Genomic DNA, 24,162 nt, shown 5'->3' on the forward strand with positions numbered 1-24,162 from the left:
ATCCTGAAACACCAATTCAAAAGAAGCTATGTTCATAGCAACACAATTTACCATAGCCAAGTGCTGGAAGTACCTAAGTGTCCCTCAGTAAATGAGTGGATCTAAAAACTGTGGTACATTTATATGATGGAATACTATGCAGCAGAAAGAAAGAAGGAGCTCCTATCCTTCATGACAGTGTGGATAGAACTGGAGAGCATTATGCTAAGTGAACTACGCCAGGCAGTGAAAGACAAATACCATATGATCTCACCTATGTGGAAACTAATCAACAAAACAAAGAAGCAAGCAAAATATAACCAGACATTAAAATTAAAAACAAACTGACAGTAACCAACGGAGAGGTGGGAGGGAATAATGGGGGGTAAGAAGGGAAGGGTTTCAAGGAACAGGTATAAAGGACACACTGACAAAGCCAAAGGGAGGTAGGATTGAGGGTGGGAGGTGGGGATGGCTGGGGTGGAGGGGGAAGCAGTGGAGGGAAATGGAGACAACTGTGCTTAAACAACAATAAAAAAAGAAAGAAACTTATTTCAAACAAATCTGTGTGGAGACAGTGGGTACTCAGTACATTTTTGCTTACCAACTTATCCAGTGTATAAAAAGCATTTGAAATAAAAGTAAGGTTCAATTCCACTTCTTGAAAATACCACACATTACCATAATATTTATAAATAATTTATACATTATTATCAGATTAGAAACTTTAAAAAATAATTTTTAATTAATTCTTTATATAACCTTTTTGTGGAGCTTTTTTTCCATCTAGATTTTACATGAGGCCATTCCTGCTCACTATAGACTATAGAACATTTTAGATAGAGGCAGCTAAGAGGTTTAATTTTTTTAAAAAAGAATATATTCCTTCAAATACTAAACAATTACAATTCGAAATAATTTGGTTTAAAGATAAGCTATAAGGATGAAGGGTTTTCAGGAACAACTGGACACATGGGCAAAACCATGGGGGTGTAGAATCAGGGGAAGGAGGTAGGGATGGCTGGGGTGGCGGGGAGAGGTCAGGGGAAAAGGCAGAAAACTATACTTGAATGACAATCAAGTTTAAAAAATAAATAAATAAAATAAAGGTAAGCTATAATCTTCCCTGGTGCTATCTGTAAATGTTTGCAAAATGAATTAATTTTTAAAAAATAAGAAGCCTTGAGCACGGGCTGCAAACCAAAACATTGCAAGTTCGATTCCCAGTCAGGGCACATGCCTGGGTTGCAGGCCATGGCCCCCAGCAACCGCACATTGATGTTTCTCTCTCTCTCTCTCTCATTCTCCCTCCCTTCCCTCTCTAAAAAAAAATAAATAAATAAAATCTTTTAAAAATTTTCCCTAAAAAAAAACCAAGAAGCCCCCTCCTCCATTTCTTGACACCATTACTGTTCAAATGGTGCTGAGGAATATAACTCCTAATGCATTTTGAAGAGCCTGTTTGCATGAGTTGACACATTTAGTCCTTCCACACATAGTACTCAACACTTGCTCTGCACCCAGCATCACATTAGGTTTTGAGAAATATGACATTAATATCAAACAATTTTTAACTATTCATTAAAAGATATGCTCACATCATGTCTAGGAAACACTTTGTTAGCCCATTATTAAAATGATATTTTGCCAATATCAAATCTGCATTTATTTTGTAAAAGTTCATAATTCTTATAGGCTTTGCTCCTATCAGGCTCAAATGATGGATGTATCTGTCACCTCATGCCCTTCTCAGTGTCACGTCTTCCCAGCTGATCTTCAACTTCAGCCCTTTCAGCAAGTGTACCACCTTCGACAAAGTTATCATGACAGCACCTACTCTCAGCTCCACCTAGAATTCTCAGGTCTGTTCTTGGGCTCTCCTGACTTAGCAGCAAACACTCACACTAATGTCATAGAAAGAATCAGGGAGTTAATACCCTATGGGGCACTTGTGAATAACTGTTACTCTTCCAGCACTTGGGTGGTCATGTTGTGAGATACTCCTTAGACAGTCCCTGCCTGATCAGCCCCAACTGCCTTCATAGGGCCTGCTTAGTATTGAACCCTTCATTAGCTTGTCCTCCCTCCCAGTTTCCCTCATCTCAGTACCTCTCTCCTGATTCCTGGGGTGACTTTGCAAGATAAACCACATCCATGCAAGCCCTTATCTCAGCCTCAATTTTCATAGAAGAACCAGGCGAGGACAGTAATGTTTTACTAATGTCCCAAAATCTAGTAGGGCAGAGAGCTGCCAATCCACATACCACTGTGACAGCAGTCCACCACTCCCTACTGCTGCGAATAAGGCCCTCATTGATATATTCTTCTATTCACAACTCATGCAATAAAACCAGAATTTCTTGCCTCATGTTAAATGCTCTTGACTATCTGCACCTAAACCACATGCACTACTCACCCTTAATATCCAGGATTACTAAATTCCTAACTTCTTTTTGCTTGGCCAGAATCTCCTAAATATTTTCCCACCACCAGTCAAACATATTTGCTTTGACCTGTTCTCTGAACTCCTATGGTTTTCATAGCCTTTACTACAAATTTTTAAACAATGATATTTTCTCTCCCTAATTACATTTTAGCAACTTGAGGGTAGAGATGTAATTATATTCTGTTTTGTTTCACAACACTTACATATACAAAATGTATACCATTGATTGATGCCTTTCCTTGCATATCTGACTAATAACTAAAAGCTATTCCAGTATCGATTAGCTTAGAAAGATAGCCTAGCTTTTCCCTGAGGCCAAACTCATTATTTATTTCAAGAAAGATCAAGTATATGACCAAGGCTGATAGAATTAGCATGTGCGCAAGCATGTACACCCACAAAAAAATAATTGCCTGCTTCAAGTTAATTATCCTTATTTTTCAAAAGAACTTTTAAATTAGTGTCAATAACAAATTATTAGGAAAATGTGACTCTTTAACTTTGTTGGGAAATTTGGGGAACAGAGAAAACCATCCCAGTGAGGAATCGCTACCCAGGGGCTACTGTCCAGACTCTGAGTATAGTGCTGTTACTGAACTCCCTTCCTGCAGTGGATAGAACTTGGTGGTATACAATGTAGTTTGTAGAGAGTGACAATTCCTAAAGTGCTGAAAGTTCCCCACAAGCTCCAACAACAAGGGCAACATCTGTTTGCATGCTTTAGTCTATGGCCACTGCTTTAGTTCAGCCCTTATTTTTCCTTTCTGGATTAGTACACACAATCACCCAGGGACTGTCCACTGGATAAAATTCAGTCCTGTCATGACCTCCGAGGTCCTTCCTGGTTTGCTCCCTGAGTACTTTAATCAGATCTCTCACAAGCCTCCACCTCTCTCCTGAACCTAAATCCCAATTGCTCAGAATTCATTGCCATTTTCTTCTAAGTCTGACTTTATACAACCTATTTTCTTTTTGAAGTACACCATTTCTTTTCACTTGCTTAACTCATTTTTTTTTTTGGTATTAAACACTCAACTCAGTTACTATTTCCCCCAGGGAGGGACCCTTGGTGATTCCAACAAATTTTAAGAATTTATCGATATTGCAATACAATTTCACAACAGTCCAAATGCCGTCATAAACAAATCAACAAACAAGTGCTGGCAAGGTTGTAGAGAAAAGGGAACCCTAGTGCACTGTTGCTGGGAATGCAGACTGGTGCAGCCACTGTGGAAAACAGTGTGGAATGTACTCAGAAAATTAAAAATGGAACTGCATTTTGATCCTGAGATTCTGCTACTGGGATTATACCCTAAGAACCCTGAAACACATATTCAAAAGAACCTATGCACCCCAATGTTCATGGCAGCAAAATTTATAATAAACAAGTGCTGGAAGCAACCTAAGTGCCCATTAGTGGATCAAAAAATGATGGTACATTTACACAATGGAATACTACACAGCAGAAGGAAAGAAGGAACTCCTACACTTCACAATAGCATGGATGGATCTGGAGAGCATTATGCTAAGTGAAATAAACCAGGCAGTGAAAGACAAATACTGCATAATCTCACCTATAAGTGGAACCTAATCAACAAAACAAACAAGCAGGCAAAATAGAACCAGAGACACGGTTAAGAGACACCTTTCCAGATCCACCCAGAAAGAATTTTTAGTCAGCTATCTAGGTTGTCTTGGCCTTGTCAACTTGACGTATAGTACTAACTTCCACAGCAGCTATTGCTACTAGTAGCAGTAGTAGTGTCAGCAGTGTTTGTTTTCATAATAGTAGTAATAATCTTATCCTAAGAAAAGAAAATCCTTCTTTAGGTGTCAGTAGGAGAACTGGCTAGAGGTAAAGGAGAGAACCCTTTTACTGAGCATCCACTATACACTTTCATTATAGGATATGGATCATTTTCTCCCTTTTAAAATTTGCTGGTTTTAACACTGGTCTAACTCAAGCATACCAAACTGTTATAGTACAGATTAAGAGAGAGAGAGAGAGAAGAATGGTTACTCTGACTTCCTCATTATCCAATGACTAAGAAGATGCTGGAGTGATCCTTGTCTTCATCATGAGCATTCCAACAATTGAGCATCTTCTCAGCCCTTTGTTTCTTGACCATTTTAAGACTACCAGAAAAAGAAACAGAAAAGAAGACTCAGTAGATTGGATATAGACTGTTTCTTCAATGTTTAATAGTCCCTTTGACAGCATGCCTGCCAGCACACCTGCCAGCACCAACATGCCCCTTTAAACCCCTGAGGTGAGGTGAAAGTGTTTTCTACAATACCTGAACAGCAAATTATTTTTAACAGCATCTTCCATCTCTCCTTCTTCTAAGCAGGCATAACACTTTCCCTACAGGTTACTGTCATCCCTCTGCCACCCAAGGATGAATAGACCATTTTAGTGTTGATAACCACTCCATTTGTGCTGGGGCTGCTGAATTAAAGGGATCTGCAGTTTATGATTGTGGGAATCCAATTAACTATTATTAACAAACATGAGATTTTTCTTGAGTCTGATGTACTGCGAAAGTTTATACACAAAGCAAATATTATAGTTTTGCCAGGATTGTTCTTGCAACTCGTCTTTAATCCAAGTTTGAAGCAAAGTATAATAATGAGACGTAGGGCTGCTGAACAATATTCAAATACCCGTCTGATGGCAAATACCCTCATTAAAAGCCACAGGGCTCTGATGAGGAGCTAGCACTTTCTGCTTGACACCAAGACAACGTACACATGACCTTCTCACAGAACCAGCTGGAAATGCAAGTTATCAAAAGCAGGGTGAAAATTATGAACCAGCCTATAGAGTACATACAAAAATCACTAGCATTCTAGGAGAGCCAAGAAACAACAAACCAATTGCCTGTAGTAGTATCTATTTCATGATCAAAAAAGAGAATGCTAACTTTTTTCTATTAAAGGAAATACTGAATTGCTATGGTAACCCATCCTTGCAGCTTTATATCCACCTAATCCTAATATGAAGGACACTTCAGTAATAAGAATGGAATATATTTCATCATCAAGTTTACATAGGATACTCTTTCCATTTTACTATATTACTTTACTAAACAATAGACATTTAAAAGTAAATATAAAAAAGTTATCTCCCCAATGATGCATTTGAATACAATATGTATATTCATACAAGGAGGGCACTTTATGGAATTACAATCACCACTGTACAAATTAAAACCCAAAATAAGACAACATATTACCAAAGACCTATACCTATTACCCTATATATTTTGTAACATTGCAGCTTTTAGGAAAAGCACATATTTCTATAAAAAGCCAGCCCATAGTCTTTGGTTCAGATTTTTCTTTAAAGCTGCATTTCCTCATCTTAGGAATTTGGAGTTTTAGAGTGTCACACCTGTAAAATCAAATACTATTGATGTTATTGCTCATCCAGGATATTAAATAATCTTCCAAAATTCCATTTATAGCAAAGCATAAATATGACAACACATATGTCTCCTTCATTTACTGTAATCATGATTGTAGCAACACTGGCAAAAATGTATATACTTTTTTATCATAAGGGAATCAAGATATTTATAGATGTATGTATTATCCCATTGTCTCAATAAAATAGGTTGAAAGAGATTATATATGTTTTTTACCTAGTGAAATGGATGCAAAAGGATTTTCCTAATTTGGCCTTGGTATGACTACATCACAATGTTTTATGTTTCCACTAGTTAAACACTTACGATTTCACTAGCTGTTCCTCTCTATGTAAAGTTAAATATTCAATCAGAAATAATTTTTCATGCATAGAATATCTATACTACTATGGTTCTTACCCATGGTTTCAAAACATACTCCCAGATTAAAATGAGCTTTTCTCACTTGTATCTATTAGTGATTTTCCTAACTACATTATAACACTCACTACTCTTATCACATTTTTTAAGCTATAGCAGTTCAGTCTGATAGAATTCTGAGATGTCTTTGATTAGGAATAGCCACTGAAAAGGAAAGCTTATAGAAATAGGAAATTCTATTTCTAAATACTAACATATTAAAATAAACATAGTCACACATTGGTGAAGGTAACATACTGTTACTACTATCACAATGAGGTACAGTATTTGGATTAAGTTGAAAGAAAAGCATTTCTAGTCGTACAGTTAATTGGCAGGTGACAATCTGACCTGCTTGAAGTAGTCTACAGGGAAAGAGCTCATCGTGCCTTACCCAGTATTTTCTCCCTGCTTCTTTGATAACCTATTTGATGGAATGTCAGTGAACACATAGGAGGCTTAACTTTTCCTAATGACCTTTCAATGCAAAGCAAAAGGGCAACAATTAATGTTACTGACATCGAGGCTGACAAAGAATGTGGGCTAATGCTAAACCACAAAGGGTTGTTGTTGGAGGTCACTTCTTAATTGACTTTCCTGACATGAATGCTTGTTAAAATCCAGGCAACTAGTTTTGAAGTAGCAGTTATCTCGTCAAAGCCTTGCTTATTACAGATAAGATATCTGTCAAAGACATAGGTCACTGCTTTCTATGTTACATGAATAGTCTAAGAAATAGACTTTCAAGTGCTGCTCACAAGAAACATATGTAGCACATTTTCTCTAAACCAAATTGATATTTTAAGCTAAAGCTCTAGAACATGCATCTAATGAACTTTAGGTCTTTGGCATTCCTTGATGCACTGGTTATGTTAATATGCTGGTTTATATGGGTTTTCAGAAGGCATTGTGTTGCAGAGGAATGTGCACTGGACTCACTCAGCTAACCAGAGGTGCAGTGTCCACCCTGACATTCGTCATTTTTAAAACTGGCATTGTTTGAGAAGCTGCTGTTCAACTCTGCCTGCCTAAAACTTCATGTAAGTATAGTAGATAAGGTCCTGTTACTCAAATTGTTTGGGTCTCAGTATTCCATTTATAAATTTGGTTGTATAAATGATTTGTATAAATGTATTGTGGTAGCTACACTGATATTATGTTTCAAACATGTTTGTCTCCTGTCACCTTTAGCTGAATTATAATAAGCATTCTGGATTTTCATATTAGATTAAATAGTCTGCTCTCTACCACACTTTCACATTTGGCAAACATGTTTTTAAAGTAATTTAGACAATCCAAGTCATGCTTATCTGTCTTTTCCAACTAGAATATCTTGTTCTTCTCTTATGCCCCATAGAAGGAAAAAACTGTCCCATAACTTTAAAGTTCAAAGAATCATACAGCCTCAGGCCAGGAATCATATACTCCAACTGGGTGACACATTGACCCTTCAAATCAGTTGTGTCCCTCTCAAGAAGTCTGCTAGACCTGTGCTGTTCAATAGGTGTCACTAGCCACATGTTGATATTTACATTTAAATTAGCATTAGTTAAATAAACTAAAATAAATATCCAGTGCTTCAATTGTCGTGGCCATGTATCAAGTGCTCATAAGTGGCTACACATAGCTGTGACTTCCACACTAGATGGCAGAGGTATAGAGCATTTAGAGAGTTCAGATGTAAAATAAACTTTAACATTATCATGAAGCTGCTTACCCCCCAAGAACATAATGATACTTTTAGAATATTATTTTTTTCTGTATATGTAATCAAACTTTTAACCTAAAATGAGCTCCATTCCCTAAAATGAGCCTACAAGGCATGTGCTCTTCTACATGGCACCCTTTCAAATATTTCAAGAAACTACTCATGGCCTCTTCTTTTTCTGTGTCCTCCTGCATGGCTCTCTCCTGTATTTTAGGTGCATGGTGGGACTGGATGATGTTGCCCTAAAAATTCTGAAGTATGAGTTGAATTCTGAGTCACAAATTTATAAACCTAAGGCACAAGCATGTAAATACATAAACATTTTACATAAAAAAATTATGCAATCTCCAAACTTTCCTTCCTGACCCTGGTTTCCAGGCATAAAATAGGTAACCAATAAGTATTGGTTGAATTAGTAAATTGATAAATTTTGATTGAATTACTAAGTGAATAAATGTAACTGGGGCATGTTGCTCTTAATATATTTCTTGTCACTGTTGCTGTATAATCTTATCCAGGTAGTAAATTTAAAAACTCTTCTGATTATGAAATAATACTATTTATTATAGATAAGCTTAAATATACAGAAGAATAAAAAACCAAGATGCTACTACTCAGAGAGAACCATGATTATTTTATTTGTTACCTTGTTTTTTTTTAAAACAAAGTTGGAGTATATTATCATATTTTAAAAACTGTTTTTCACCCAATATATAATGTTCATTGTTGCATGTCATTGAGGAAGTTTCTAATGGCTTCCATTTCTTTATTAGCTGTATTGCATTCGGTTAGTTTTTAACACATTTTGTATTATTTAATATTTAATTTAATTTATGGACTGAAATCTGTACTCTCCAAATCCATATGTTGAATCCCTCACTCCCCGTACATAGAATGTGATTGTATTTGGAGATAGGGCCTTTACAAATATAATTAAGTTCAAATGAAATCCTTAGTGTGGACCCTAACTCAGTATGACTGATGTTCTTGTAAGAAGTGGAGATCAGGATGCAGACCATGCAATGAGAGCGGACTGTATGAGTGCACAGGAAGAAGGCAGCATGCGCCAACCTGCACTTCAACAAATTAGGTCTTAAAAGAAACAGATCTGCCAACTCTTTTACTTTGGACTTTCGGCTTCCACAATTCTGAGAAAACAAATTTTGGTGTTTTAAGCCACCTAATCTGTGATAATTTCATATGACAGTCCCAGCAAGCTAATATACTTTATTTCCATTTTTTATTTTTATAAGGTTATTTCCAAAAATAAGCTTTGTGAACATCTTTGATTATTTTCTCATGAAGTTTTACAAAAAATTGTTTTTAAAACCACATGAAAAAGCTTTAATATATATTTTCCAGTTGTCTCATTAACAGTTATACTTTAAAAACATGCAAAAATTGTCCCAATTCATAAACAAAGAAAACAATCGCATGGCTTTGTGTTTAATTTTGCATTTTTAAGATTTAGGTGAAGTAGAACTTTTTTTTCAGATAATAATTGGCCACTGTTATTTGTGGTAGTGTAATGCAAATGTAAATATGCAGCTATTTTAATACATATACATATATATTTATATATATATGTTTCCTGCCTTTGCCTTTATCACTCATTATTTTGATATTTGTATAATTAGTTTATTTGTACTAATGCATAATATTTTTCCATATGACTGTATCTCAATTATTTACCTATTCTCTTGACAATGGATTTTTAGGTTGTTTTATTTTTTATTATCAATATAATTGCTACGAACATACTCATCTGTTTCCACCAAGAGCAAAATTTTGATGGCATATATCAAAAACTGAAATTGCTGGCTTACGTTCTTGTAAGGGACAGCATAATAAAATGGTTCAGAGGGCAAACTCTGAAGTCAAACTGCCTGAGTTCAATGTAAAGCTTTTTGATCTTGGCCAAGTTACCTGACCTTTCTGTATTAGTTTCCTCATATATAAAATGGTTAAAACTATACCATTTATCTTACAATTACAAGGATAAAATGACTTAGTAACTGGACATAGTAAACACTCAACAATGTTTATTATATTTTCAACAGAATAAGATAATAAATAATAATTATTATTTATTAATAAATTATTAAATAAGTAAATATAATAAAGATAATTATTTTGAAAAGTGGTAATAAGAATTGATAATTCCACTACCACTACATATTAGTTTATGCACTTGATATTGTTGGACTTTTATCCAGGATAAATATGAATAGCTATCATTTTCACTGTTGTATAGTTTTCCAGTGTGTACATTTAGCTCAGTTTTATCATTTGTTCAAAGGACTTTTAGATTGTTCTCAATCCAGTCTTGCTATATAAACATCACTGCCATGAATATTCTTCTATACAACTTTTGTTATTCACTGGTACAAGTTTCCCCAAATCTATGCAAAATATAGGTGTTTCAAAATAAAAGTGTACCCCAAGTTTGAAGGCAAATCAATTTCAGAGCTCTACAGATATATCTGTTCCAAGGGTTAGACTTTTATCTCCAATTTCCAAAGATTTCTAGAATTTCTCCCCACCCCCAAATCAGTCTTGATACATACAGTATTACCAAGACATAAAAACTGATTAGCTTTCTCTCCCTGGAACAGATTCAGTTATGGCTGCCCTTCTGAAAGAAATGAAGGGTTTGAGAGAAGAACTTCAGAAACGAAGTAATAAAAACTTCAGGAATCAAGTGGCACAGACTGCCTGAAGAGCATATACCATATACAAACAAGTATTTTCAGTAGCCTCAGGATTGCAGAGCTGCATGTGTCTGTCACCAGGGTTTGATCACTGGACAGTAGCACAAAAGTACAATGAAACAAAGAAAATATTCTAAGGTTATTCCAGAATGTGTAGGTGATGTACATGTAGCATCTGAGTCTGAAGGGAAAAAATGATATTGTCTTCTGCTTCCCCTCCATGATAGGATGATGGTAATTATCTTCAATGTCTTACCCTGTTGTTTAGTCACTTCTTTAGTATTCATTTATAATAATGTTTGTTCGCAACTTGTAATTGCCATCAAAGGACACAAATGTAAAAAAATGTGAATAGAAGCTACATAAAAAGAGAATTTGTGTGCTCGTCACAGAACCACTGGCAGTGCCCTTAATTGATATTTAGCTCCATCATCTCAATTTCCCTTCCTCTAAATGGAGCTCTTATTCTTCCTTCTGCAATGACAAGAATCTTTGACTCCTTCCACCTTGTCACCTGCAAGGTGGGGAATATCATTTGGAGGTACAAATGACCTTTTAAATAATCACTAAAAAAAACCCCAAGATGGTAGGGATCTCCATTGGATGAGTATATTACATCTTTCAACTTAATTGAAGTCTAGCATCCTGGATCTTGAAATAAAGGCAGGATGGGAATGTCAAACACTATGTTTTCACAAATATGATAAAATGGCACACAAAGTTAATGCTGGTTTGCAATGTAGATTTCAAATTTCTCATCATTATATTTAATGCTGTTACTTGGGTCAACCACTAAATTCTCTGATTTTCATATGCCCACTTTGGTAATAATAAACATGAAATTCAATTACTATGATCACTCAAAAACCTGAATAGTTGTTGTTTTAATCCATGCTGTGCCACAAATGGACAGAAGTCTAGAATGCTTCTCTCCACATTAACCAGAGCTAACCAGAGCTACTTTCATCTGTTTCATATATTGGATTAGGTGATTTCTAAGGTACTTTGCATAGTCTCTAAATCACCTTAGAAAACTCCAGCTGTTGTTTTCAACCCTGGCTGCAAATTGGAATCTTCTTGGGAATTTAAACAATCCCAGTGCCCATAACACATCCTCAGAGATTGTGACTTAATTGGCCATTGTGGGACCATGCCAGCAATAATATTTGAAAGCTCCCCATGTGATTCTAACTGGGGTCAAGAATCCCTGCTCTCAGGGTCTATGAATACATGATGAGGCTGAGGCTCCTGCTTTGTCCCTCTACGTTAATCCACATGACAAACACCCACAATCATTCAGTCAGCAAAATATTAGGCAGCAGACTTGAAAGAAATTGACTAAATATTTCCTCTCTGTTTGTAATCTCTCTGGCTAGACTTTTTATGGAGATAGATTGTTAAAAAGTGAGTCTGAGCAGCAGAAGCTAGTGTATTTCCAGGTCACTGAGATGGTAAACAGTAGCCTGTCTGGGAAAACTTAGATTAGAATGAATAGAATCAATGAACTTCAGTGCACTTGTTAGAAACTTAGCAAACCCTTTAGAAAATCTGCAGACTTCCTAAATCAATATCCCAGGGAAGGGTTTTGGCAATAACCATGCCATTCTTTGCAACTGTTTTTCAGTGAAGCAGCAAAAATCCATGAATTAATGGCAGTTTCATTCTCGTTCAGTATACACCTAGTCAGGCCCTGGGTCAACAGTTGTGTCTGTTCAGTTGACCCCAGCTGGCTCTTTTCAGCTCCAAACTTGGTGACCTAGACAATCTGACTTCTCTATATACATAGCAAATATGTAGCCTGTCTACTAACTGTGTTCTTCTAGATGCATCTATGTATATGCAACTGCTAAGATTTTTTTGTTGTTTGAATTACTGCAGCAAAAGCAATTTATTATCTCTCTTTTATACAACAAAAAAATACCAAGGTCCTGTGAGGTTAGAATATCTTATTCAGAACCATATACCAAGAAGGGGATACGGCCAAAACTGATCTTCTGCTGCCTGTTCTGTACACACATGCTGTGTGCCAGCCCTTCCTGCTATTTCCATTCTGCACCCTACACAGCCAGTGGATCAGAAAAGATGAGAAGATGAAGGCAGTATTTTCTACCTCTGTTCACTGTGTCTCCCACACATGAAGGTTATCAGCATGTATGGGGGTGTCTTATCTAGAAAAGGACACTGTGGATGAAGATGCTTCTTCCTCACCTGTCTATTATGATGTTGTTATGAGCCTATGGAGGATAAAAAAAAATTCTTGCAGAACATTCTCAAAACATCCCTAGTGAATCTTTCATTTTTCCCAAGAAGGAAAGAAAACAAGACTTCTAAATTCTTTCCCACCTTTTTGTCATCCTTTATGATTGTCTTAGGACTAGTATAGCAGGTTGGCTGGTGGTTGAAAGTTTGATTTAATAATGAGTCATCTTCTGCCACAGATAGTTCCCAAGATTAGAATGAGCATGGCCTTAGCACTCACAATGGATCACTCAGTCAAGACAGTCACTTCAGTATTTACTTGGGCTTCTCATGTCTCCATGAATGCACTGAGCCCAACTATGTGTGTCACCACAAGCACTATTATAAGGACTTGACAGATTTTCATACAAAAATAAATTTCTTTTCTATGTATTGGCAACATGAATTGGAAATTTTAATTTTAAAATATTATTTACAATAGCATCAAAAACTATGAAATGCTTAAGTATAAATTTAATAAAATATGTTCAAGGCCTTTACACTGAAAACTATAATATATTGTTGAGAGAAATGAAAAAGATATTAAATAAACAAGTTTTATGTTCCTGTACCATAAAGCTCAATATTTTTATAACACCAATTCTTGACAAATTGGCCTATATATTTGACATAATCCCATCCAAAATCCCAATAGTATTTTTGAAGAAACTGATAAGCTAATTCTAAAATTCTTAGGGAACTGCAAAGGGCAGAGAATAATTAGAACAATCTTGAAAGGACTTTCTGGTTTTAAGACTTCTTCAAATTACAGTAACCAAGAGAGTGTGGAATTGGCATGAAAACAGGCAAACAGAACAACAAAACAGAAGAGAGCCCAGAAATAGACAGACACACGGTATGTATTATAGAAGACTGACTTTTGACAAAGGGCAAGGTCAGCTCAGAGGAGGAAGAACAGCCTTTCAGTAAATGGTGCTTGGACAATTGGATGCACTATTGAAAAACAAGAAAGCAAAACAATAGAAAAACTTTGATTTATTCCTATACATAAAAAAAATGTAGACTAAAACAAAGAAATCTTAATGAACTTGGATTAGGCTAAGATTTCTTAAATATTACATCAAAAGCATCATGCATAGAAGAAAAGAATACATAAATTAGACTTTATATTTGAAAAAAGTCTATATTCTGAAAGGCACAAGTAACGGAATGTCACAGACTGAGAGAAAATATTTATGAATCATATATTTGCTAAAGGACTTGTGTCCAAAATACATTTTAAAAGCTCCAAATTCAATAACAAGAAAACAATTCAACAGAAAAATGGACCAGGTCTTGCAGATGCCACCACCCTGGAGCCACCTATGCACAGAATGGTCAGCCCCACTGTGTTCTTCAACATTGTAATCACCTGCAAACCCTTGGGCCACATCTCCTTCAAGCTGTTTGCAGACCAAATTCCAAAGACAGCAAAAAACTTTCTTGGTCTGAGCACTGGGAAAAAAGTATTTGATTATAAAGGTTCCTGTTTTTACAGACGTATTCTGTGATATATGTTCTAAGGTGGTGACTTCACAGGCCATAATGGAATGGGAGGCAAGTCCAGCTATGAAAAGAATTTTGATGATGACAATTTCATCCTGAATCATTGGGTTCTGGCATCCGGTCCATGGCAAATGCTGGACCCAACACAATGATTTTCAGCTTTTTACCTGTACTGCCAAGTCCAAGTGGTTGGATGGCAAGCATGTGGTCTTTGGAAAGGTAAAAAAAGGCATGAATATTGTGGTGGCTATGGAGCACTTTTGGTCCAGGAATGACAAGGCCAGCAAGAAGATCACTATTGCAGATTGTGGACAACTCTAAAATATTTGACCTGCATTTTATCTTAACCATCAGACCATTCCTTCTGTAGCTCAGGAGAGTACGCTGTAACCCCACCTGCTCAGAATATCCTATAATCGTTGTGCTCTGGCTGCAATATATTGGGTTCCATGTTTTTCTTCTTCCTCTCCAAGTCTGGCTGGATTGCAATTGAGTTTATGTTTTGAAATAAAAATGAAACAATAACACAACAACAAAAATGAAGCAGAGATGTTAACAGGCATTTCATCAAAGAAAATATATAGATTGCAAATACACACATAAAATGATACTCTTCTTTTTCTCACCTTAATTAATCATTAAGGAAAAACAAATTAAAACTACAATGAGATAACACTGTACACCTATTAGAATGGCTAGAATGAAAAGACTGATCATAGCAAGCTTTGGCAAGAATATGGAAGAAATGGGACTACTACATGTTACTGATAGAAATGTAAAATGGTTCACCACTTTGGAAAACAGCTTGACGGCTTCCTAAAATGTTAGATATACATTTAGCATATGATCTTGCCATTCTTATCCTAGATATTTACCCAAGAGAAATGAAAGAATATCCATACAAAGACTTAAACATGAATGTTTACAGCATTCATGTATTTATAATTATAGTTGTAATGCTCATGTATTTATAATTTACAAAAACTATAACAATCCAAATATCTATCACAGATGAATGCATTGACAAACTATATATTGGTAATATGGAGTACTAATCAGTGATAAAAAGAATGAACTCTCTGCATATTCAATAAAATAGATGAATCTCAAAATAATTACTCTAGACAGAAACAATTCTAAACAATGCAAACCAATCTGTAGTGGCAGACAGATCAGTTGTTGCCTGAAAACAGGGCGGGAAGAATAGAAGTGGAAAGTACAAAGGTAAATTAGGTACTTTTGTAGGAGACAGATATGCTTATGATCTCAATTGTAGTGGTGGTTTCATGGGTGCATTCAGATGTCTAACCTTAAAAATTATACACTTTAAATATGTGCAGTTAATTTTATATCAATTATACCTTAATAAAACAGATTTATGAATGCATAAACAAAATGGAGTATTATTCCACATAATGGGATATTAATCAGCCTTAAAATGGAAGAAAACTTTTACAAATGCTACAGCATGGATTAATATTGAGACATTGTGCTAAGTGAAATAAGCCAGTAGTAGACAAATACTCTCTATGAGTCTACTTACATGAGACATCTAGAGTAGTCAAATTCATAGAAACAAAAAGTAGAATGGTGGTTCCTGAACTGAGGGGAGGGGAGAATAAGGAGTTATTGTTTAACTGGTAATGAGTTTCAACTTTAAGATGAAGTTCTGGAGATTGGTTGTATAATGTACATATACTTAATACTACTGAACTATACATTTAGAAATGGTTAAGATGACATTTTGTACCACAAGTTAAAAAAAGAAACTGCTTTATAAATAGTCCAAAGTGATCAGCACACCCATTCACTCATCCTGTGGGCAGGTGGGAGGTTCTGCCTGCCACACCGGGCTTCGGTCTGCAGTTACCACTTCCACCTGTAGAAGAATGATAGGAAGTGGTAAAATTTAGTCATAATTCTGTAACCTCATTTGAGGCAGTTGTAGTGGGATATACATTTTCTAATCTTCAGTATAAGCATTAAAAATCAAGGAAGAATAATTTCAGTGCAAAAAAGGTTCTCACAAATATGCTACTAGGATTATTTATTATAATATTTTATTAAGAAAGAGACTACAAAGTCTCATGCAATCCACTTCATTGTCACACTTATTAATTCTATTTTTACTAATAAACAGAAAAAGTAATTATTTGCATAAAATCAAGAAGGGGATCTTTAGACTCAGTAAGAGGAATTTTTCCCAAGATGGTACTAAGAAACAATGTGCATTGTAAATTGGGCCTTAATACCAAAATTTGTGAAGGAAGAGGATATGTCAGGTGTAGGAAGCAGAATGATCAATCAAGTGTTAAAATAAAAGTAGTGAAAAAATCTTACTTTTAAAAAATATTCATATTATTGCTTTCTCAACTTTTCAGATCCTTGCTGAAATGTCATCCTCTCAGACAGGACAGCTAATGGCATTGCATGATGTTAACCCCCAACCCTCTTTCTCTATAAGCTTATTCAACTTTACTTTTTTGCAGAGCATTGTCAATGCCTGATATTACATTATGTACTAAGGGAGTATTTATTTCTTTACTGTCTTGCTCACAATAAAATGAGATCCATGAGTGCAAGAGACATTGTCAAAATGCCTCATTCATACAATGCCCTAAAACTTATGACTTATTCATACAGAATCTACAACAGTGCCTGGCACATTGCTCAGATTCAATAAATACTTTCTGAATAAACAAAGTAACAATAAACCATTAGACCTGTATATTTTATTTGTTACTACAGTGCCATCAGAGGCTTAGGAACCAAGCAATGAGCTGGAACTTATACTGTCATTTCTTACCTCAAACTCAGAACATCACATTGATCACAAACACCTTCTAAAATTATAGTTTGAATATATTTCAGGCACCTGAAAAAATCCCTTACAACTCATATTCTAGAAAGGCTCCCCATAATAGGCTTCCTGGATATCCTCATAAATAAAAAAAGAAATCAATGGAAAAGAATTAAATTTGCATCTCTGGCCCAGCAGACTTGTTTTATTTTCTATCATAAATGTAGCTCCTGGGGGGAAAAATCCATTAGTGTCTATTTAGGTCACTATCAAGAAAGTTCACACTAAATAAAATTCTTAGAATAAAATACAAAGTCTTCATTTGCCTAGCCAGATATTCCTGGTCATTGATGAGGCTCTATAAAGTTGGTGTGTAGACAAAGACACTGATCCTACTAGGTGGCTTTGATAGATCACTGTGCAAACAGGTGCCCAGTGCCTTCTCCTTAGCTTTCTTGGGTCCCATCCTGGGAAGTTTCCTCCTCCACCCTAGAGAATCAGGGTAATTGTCCCAATCTTAAGACTTCCAGGAAGATCAGGAGGTGAAGATATTATGTGGGTCCCTATAACAAGAGTCTGACAGTGATATCTTGGTCCCACATACTTTTAACAAGATATCTAGTTACCACTGTAAAGTTTAGAAGAGGGAAGTTCAAGAACAAGTTCTCCTGTGCTAACTCAACAGAATTATCAGTAACAATTAGAACTAACGTGCTCATACCATTTCACAGACACACCTCAAAATTCCACTAACCTATAACTAACTGCATCCTTCATGCTCAATCATTCTCTAATAATACAGGTGCCCCAAATTTATAATTTCTGAAGAGATGAAAACAAAAAGACTAATAAGAATTGATTTATACTGGAAAATTCATCTCCCCATGGAAAAATCACAGAATGTAGAAGCTGGAAGGACTCTAATTGGTGAGATCTTGGTGCCACTAAAATAAAGAAGGGGAGACCTGGGGGTTAAACAATTTTCCCACCCTCTAGATAGAGACAGAACTAGAACAAACCTAGATCCTCCAACCCTTAGGTCAGTGGTTTTTCTCCAACTATCAATTCTAGATTTGTGGTGTTCAGACATTTTTTTTTCTTTTATAGAAGAACTCCTTTCTCAAATTCCTACTCAAAGTTTGATGTTAGCATCAGACCATCAGACAAAAGAAGAGGTAATCTGGTGGGAGAATCAGGTAGATATTTCCCTCAACACAAAACAGTGGGAATCCAGCTTTGCTTTTCCTAACCACAGAAGAAGACTAGAAAAAAAATGACTAAGAGAAAATTGCCAAGTTGTTGAGACCTGTCTTCAGGGGTCACAGCACCACTGTATTTCCGCCCTCTTCTCTCGCTGGTGCTCTGGCCTGTCCCTACTTCTGATGCATGGAGCACCTCTGCTCTGTCTTTTATTTAAAGCTGAAAGGAGTTATTGGTACATTGATTTAAGATTATTCACTCTAATATGTATGGAATCACAGTCCAATTTGCTTCATAAGTCTTTCTTTTCTCCTTAATTGTGAGATATAATCTCCTCTCCCAGTGAACATTTCAAACAGTTGGCAACAGTTTGGGGTGATCATTTAGGTGACAGAGCTCTAGACTACTCCATGAAGCAGAGCTCTTTAACTGGCTTCAGTTATTTTAAGTATCCTGGGTGGGAATCAGGAAATACAGTATATTTTCTTTTCAGCTCTCTATGCCTGGATTGGAAAGCTGATTCTACCAGTTACTTGCTATGTAAATTTCAGTAAGTTACTGAACTTTTCTTAGTATCAATTTTCTAATCTGCCATGTAGGTTTAAGAATTCTGCATCAGAAATGTGCTACAAAACATTAAAGCTGATGAAGAATATAATATCTTATAATGCTTAGGGCAACAAGCAAACACTGATTCCATGTTCTACTCCCTTCTTCCTTTTTGGAAGAGGAGGATTTGAATGAAATAGGCTGAGACTTCCATCGTCCTATTCCCAGCAGCTGGTGGAAGGGAAGGTATAATCAGCTGTAGATTTTTGGAACTGGAACTTGTTTTTCCCAAACAAAAGCATACCCACCATTCCAGGGCCCTTTCAGCCTTGGCTCCTATTCCTCCCTTGCCTTCAAGAGTACATGGTGGTTCATGCTTTTGGTCCTGGTTTCACACACACATATGAAAATCAAACACAGGTCCTTTCTTCAAGAAATCTACAATTCAGTTAGGGCTCTGAAGAGAAAAAAAGTTATACACTTTTACCTTAATCACACTCACCTAAGGGTTTTGCATATACCTATGAGGTGGTGAGGTAGAGGATTGTTGATTAACAGAATATCACAATATAGCAGTAGAATTATATCAATAATCATAGATTTGTCTGAGAAAGTGGTGTGTGCATATCACATATGTATCATTAGTTTAGTAATCAGCATATAGTTTATGCTGTGAAGTGGACATTAATTGTCATCTTTCTGTGGTCTTTTTATCAACCCAAACTCAGATAACTTTCCAGGAATTGAGTAGAGGAACTGAAGTAGATGCCAGTGACAAATATGAGATTTTAGGGTCCAGAGTTAAATAAATCTCCCTCTCTCAGTTATATAACATCACTTAACAAAGGGGTGTACATAGTTTTTCCTATAAAATACCTTTTTCCCCTTCCTTGCTTTGCTCTTATTCCACAGGAAATATTTTCTATGCTACTCTGCCCCCAAGCTTCTTGGTAGACTTGGCCAATTGGAAGGCAGAGCCTGAGGACTTAAGGACAGGACAGGACAAGCAAATAAGCTGAGATGTTTCTCCCCATTTTGCATTTCCTCTGGTGTCTCTGGCAGTGACTACATTCCCACCATGACTGCAACTCCTGTTGGACAGGCCAACTGTGGTCCTGTCACTGTGAAACTACAGTCCATCCCCTCCTCATCTCTCCAGAGAGATGATAGGTGTTTCCTGCTGATGCTAATATCTAGATTGTTGCACGATCTGCTCTTTGGCTTCCCCAAGAATCTATCACTGATGTAACACAATTCCTGATGTTAAATTTGTTCACTTTTAAATGTTTACCATGGTTTCCATGCTCCTGTTTAGATTTTGCTTTATGTGTATGGTTTGTCCTAATTAATATACAATACATTCAGATGTGTGTGTGTGCCTTTGAGCACATTAGAGACAAAAATTAACTTATGTACTATATCCAACACTGACTGGCATGCTGTAGGTGTTTAATGTGCATTGCTTGTAAATTAACTGTTTGCAGTATCAGGGGAAATAACACACAAGGTAATTCAAATGTGGAAAATTCATAGTAACTGCAATCATTTCCTCACTTAAAAACCATGTATGCTGCTTGATTTTTTTGACAGTAATACACATTATATATGCAAGGAGACATGTTTGTGGAATACTGTAGTTGGAAGAAAAAATTCACATGAAAAAGTTCATTAAGAATTATTTCTAATGCACCAATGAGAAGAAAACTCAATATTTTGATCTGTTCATAGGATTGATAATAATGAACACAGGTTTTGTTCAGACAAGGTAAAAAATTCAGGTCTTCAAAGGGGTAACCAAGTATGGTTTGCTGGCTTCACCCAAATCTTTATCTATATGCAAGTCTCTTTCTGAAGAAATTTACACTTCTTCCTTGTAAAGCCTTTATAAGATAATGGAGTACATGTTACTCCTTTCCCTTCTGCAGATTTAATTTTATTTTGTAATTAACAATACTAGTTTGGGAATTATACTGTGGTGTCTTTTGGTTTTTAATTTTCATTGAGTCTTTCATGAAAAATTACAAACTCCTCAGAGGAACTGATGTAGTTTGTTGCCATGGATAATTGTCTCTAAATAAACTCAGGATAGTTAAGTGGATATGAACAGATGGAAATAAATTGATGGAAGTTGACTATTGTGCCTCTTGGCTCCTGTTTATTTGTCACCAGCAGTGTATTCTTTTGTCTTGTCATGACTGGTATTCTATGCACTTGAACTTTAACAATGTCAGCTGGATTCCTCCTCAGAGCCTGCATACAATTGAGTTCCAGGGTAAAGCCTTCTGCCAACCTGGCCAGACCACAGTAGAAGCCAATGGTCTAGTCACAGTTCTCTAAGAAAGGTAGGTCACATATATTGGTGCAGCTGCCTAACCATGCCCACATTTACCTAACCTTCAGCTGGAATTACTGGAAGGCTGTTATTTTACACATGGGAAAAATAAGCCAGGGGAGTAGAAATGATTCAGCTTAGTGTTTACTCATTCATTGAACAAATTCCTCAGTTAGTTATTAAGTGGAACTGGACACTGGAAATACCATAGTGACACAGCACAATCTCTGCTTTAAAGCAGCTCACATTCCAGTGGGGGAGAGAGGCAAGTCATCTGGACATTTAAATGCAGCGTGATAAGCATGAGCTCAGAGGTATGTGGGGGCTCATAAGATGGATGCATAATGCAGCCTTTGGCGGTGGAGAATTAGCCCCTTAAAGAAAGGACACCTTACTTGTGACAAGATGAGTGAATGGTTGGTCAGAAAAATAACTCACTGCCAAACATACTGGCCATTCAATTAAACTTGGCCCATAGGTATTTCAGTTTAACACCATAATGTTTTTAGGGATTCTGTAAGTTTCTAACACTGTAATAAAAATTTCAAGAGCATACCAGTGAAATATAATACTAAGAAGCCTATTTCAAAAATATGGAAGTTTTTGTTGAAGACAACAGAATCAAAACACTTAAACCAACTAGAGGATAGTACAGAAAAAATATTTTATTAAAAACTAATTGATATGATACAAGTAATATTGTTGTATATGAGATTCTTAGAGTAGTTCAACAACCTTCATTAAAAAGATGGAACTAAACTGAAGCTTGAAAGATGGGTGAGCAGTAAAACTGAAAATGTGTGTCTCTTGATGTCACTAATCTCATCTCAAATTCTTGCTAGATTCTACCCCCAAGATTAATTTTGATTACATTTTTTCCAGATTGGTTCTTCTGGAAACTTCTTTTTTGCCAAGCCAATTCTTACAGGTTGAATTATATCACCCCAAAAGAGAGGCTAAAGTCCTAACCTTGGCTCTTGCAAATGTGATATTATAAACAGGGTTTACATAGGTGTAATCAGGTTAATATCAGTATGATAGGATCATACTGGACTGGACTGGGCCCTAATCATTTATGACTGGTATCGTTATAAAGAGAAGAAAGGGACAGGGAGACACACACAGGAGGAAGATGATATGAAGACACATAGGGAGAATGTCATGTAACAACACAGACAGAGATTAGAGTGATGTATCTACAAGCCAAGAAATACCTAGAATTGCTGGAAACACCAAAAGCTAAGAAAAAGCCTTATAACAGGCTCACCATAAAGCCTTCAGAAACAGCAAGGCCAACTGACACCTAGATTTCAGATTTCTGACCCCCAGAACTGTGAGAGAATAAGTATTTGTTGTTTCAAGCCACACGAGTAAGCACTTGGTTATAGAAGTTCTAGAAAACTAATGTGCAAACTAGATATGTGTCCCTTGAAAGGAATTTGGCATTTATGAGTACCCAATATAAATATTATCTTTAAGATTGCTTGAAACACTAAATGATATGAAAAGACAAAGGATTCAGCAGCAGAGTGAACTTGAAGATTACTCACAGTGGTTATTGCAGATGGTGAGCTTAAGAACTCAAGGATCAGGCCCTCCACTGCACCAGGCTCAGACACAGCGACATAAGGAGCCAAAGAACACCAGTCATCACAGATGGTGTCAGGCTCTTTGCGGCTCTGACTTCTCTCTCCCAGGAATATCAGTTCAGAACAAAAGATCATAATATTTAATATGTTAATATTTGCTTAATGGGTACTAATATTGAAAGAGCATTTTGTGCAATTTTAGTTGATCAGTTTTACACATCATAAGGTTATACTATAGCATGTTTTGAAAAAGGGAAACAAAGAGCTGAGTAGATATAATATAATGTATACTTGTAAATATTATAAGTAAAATATGTTTTATTCTTTTAATATATAATCATCTTCTAAAATTTATTAGAATTCCTGCAAAACTTCAAATAGCTAAGTGAGCAAAGTAAGATGGAAGAGACTATCAATACAAGAAATAAAATTAATAAATATATGGGACAATAGTCACATTTGTTAGTTAACAAAATTAAAAGTAAACTTTAGAATGATTTTAAAATATTAGCAGATTTTTTGAAAAAAATTATGTTATGTTTAAGAAGTGCACATTTATATTGATGGTGGCATTGTAAATGTCTGCCACCTCTGCCTTGAAAAAATAGGTGGAATCTGACCACTTTCTGTAAATGTCCAGCTTCCACTATGGTCTAAGGCACCTCCTAACTGGTCTCCCTACATTTATTCTTCCTCCATAAGATTCAGCACAGTAACAACAGTAATTCTGTTAAAAAGTCAATCCATGTCATTTCTCTACTTAAAATACTAATAGTTCCCTATCATGTCTAGAGTGAAAGGAAGCCAGAGCCCTTAGAGTTCTTCAAGGCCATGCAGGATTTGGACTCTGTTCCCTGTATGACCACCTCTTCCACTGTTTCACTCAAACTCCTTGCAGCTCTCAGGTCCACTGCCATCCCGGAACACTACTGCCCCAGGCCAGACATTAATGACAGACCCCTCACCTCTTCAAATCCTTCCTCAAATGTCACCTTCTCATTAAGTTTCTCAGACAATGACATCCTCCAGCCTCTGTATTCCCCAGCCCCTTTACTGCTTTATTTTTTTAATGCACTAATCATCTTCAAGTGTACAATATAATTTGCTAGTTTAATTTATTTCCTGTGTTCTTTTCCAGTGTGTATAAGCTCCATAAAGGCAGGAATTGCTATCTGTTAAGTCCTACATTTTATTGCTCAGGATATATTAGGCACTCAATGAATATTTATTCAATGACAGCATAAGCTATTAATCTTAGCATTATTTAAAACAACAAA

General features: G+C 36.1%; 1 pseudogene; it reads left to right on the plus strand.

Annotated features, from left to right (window-relative positions):
• The first annotated feature begins 14,243 nt into the window (after window positions 1–14,243).
• Window positions 14,244–14,785, plus strand: LOC114515114 (annotated as a pseudogene).
• Window positions 14,786–24,162: the final 9,377 nt, after the last annotated feature.

This window comes from Phyllostomus discolor, chromosome 2 (assembly GCF_004126475.2).
Source record: "Phyllostomus discolor isolate MPI-MPIP mPhyDis1 chromosome 2, mPhyDis1.pri.v3, whole genome shotgun sequence".
In the NCBI taxonomy this organism is placed as follows: Eukaryota; Metazoa; Chordata; class Mammalia; order Chiroptera; family Phyllostomidae; genus Phyllostomus; species Phyllostomus discolor.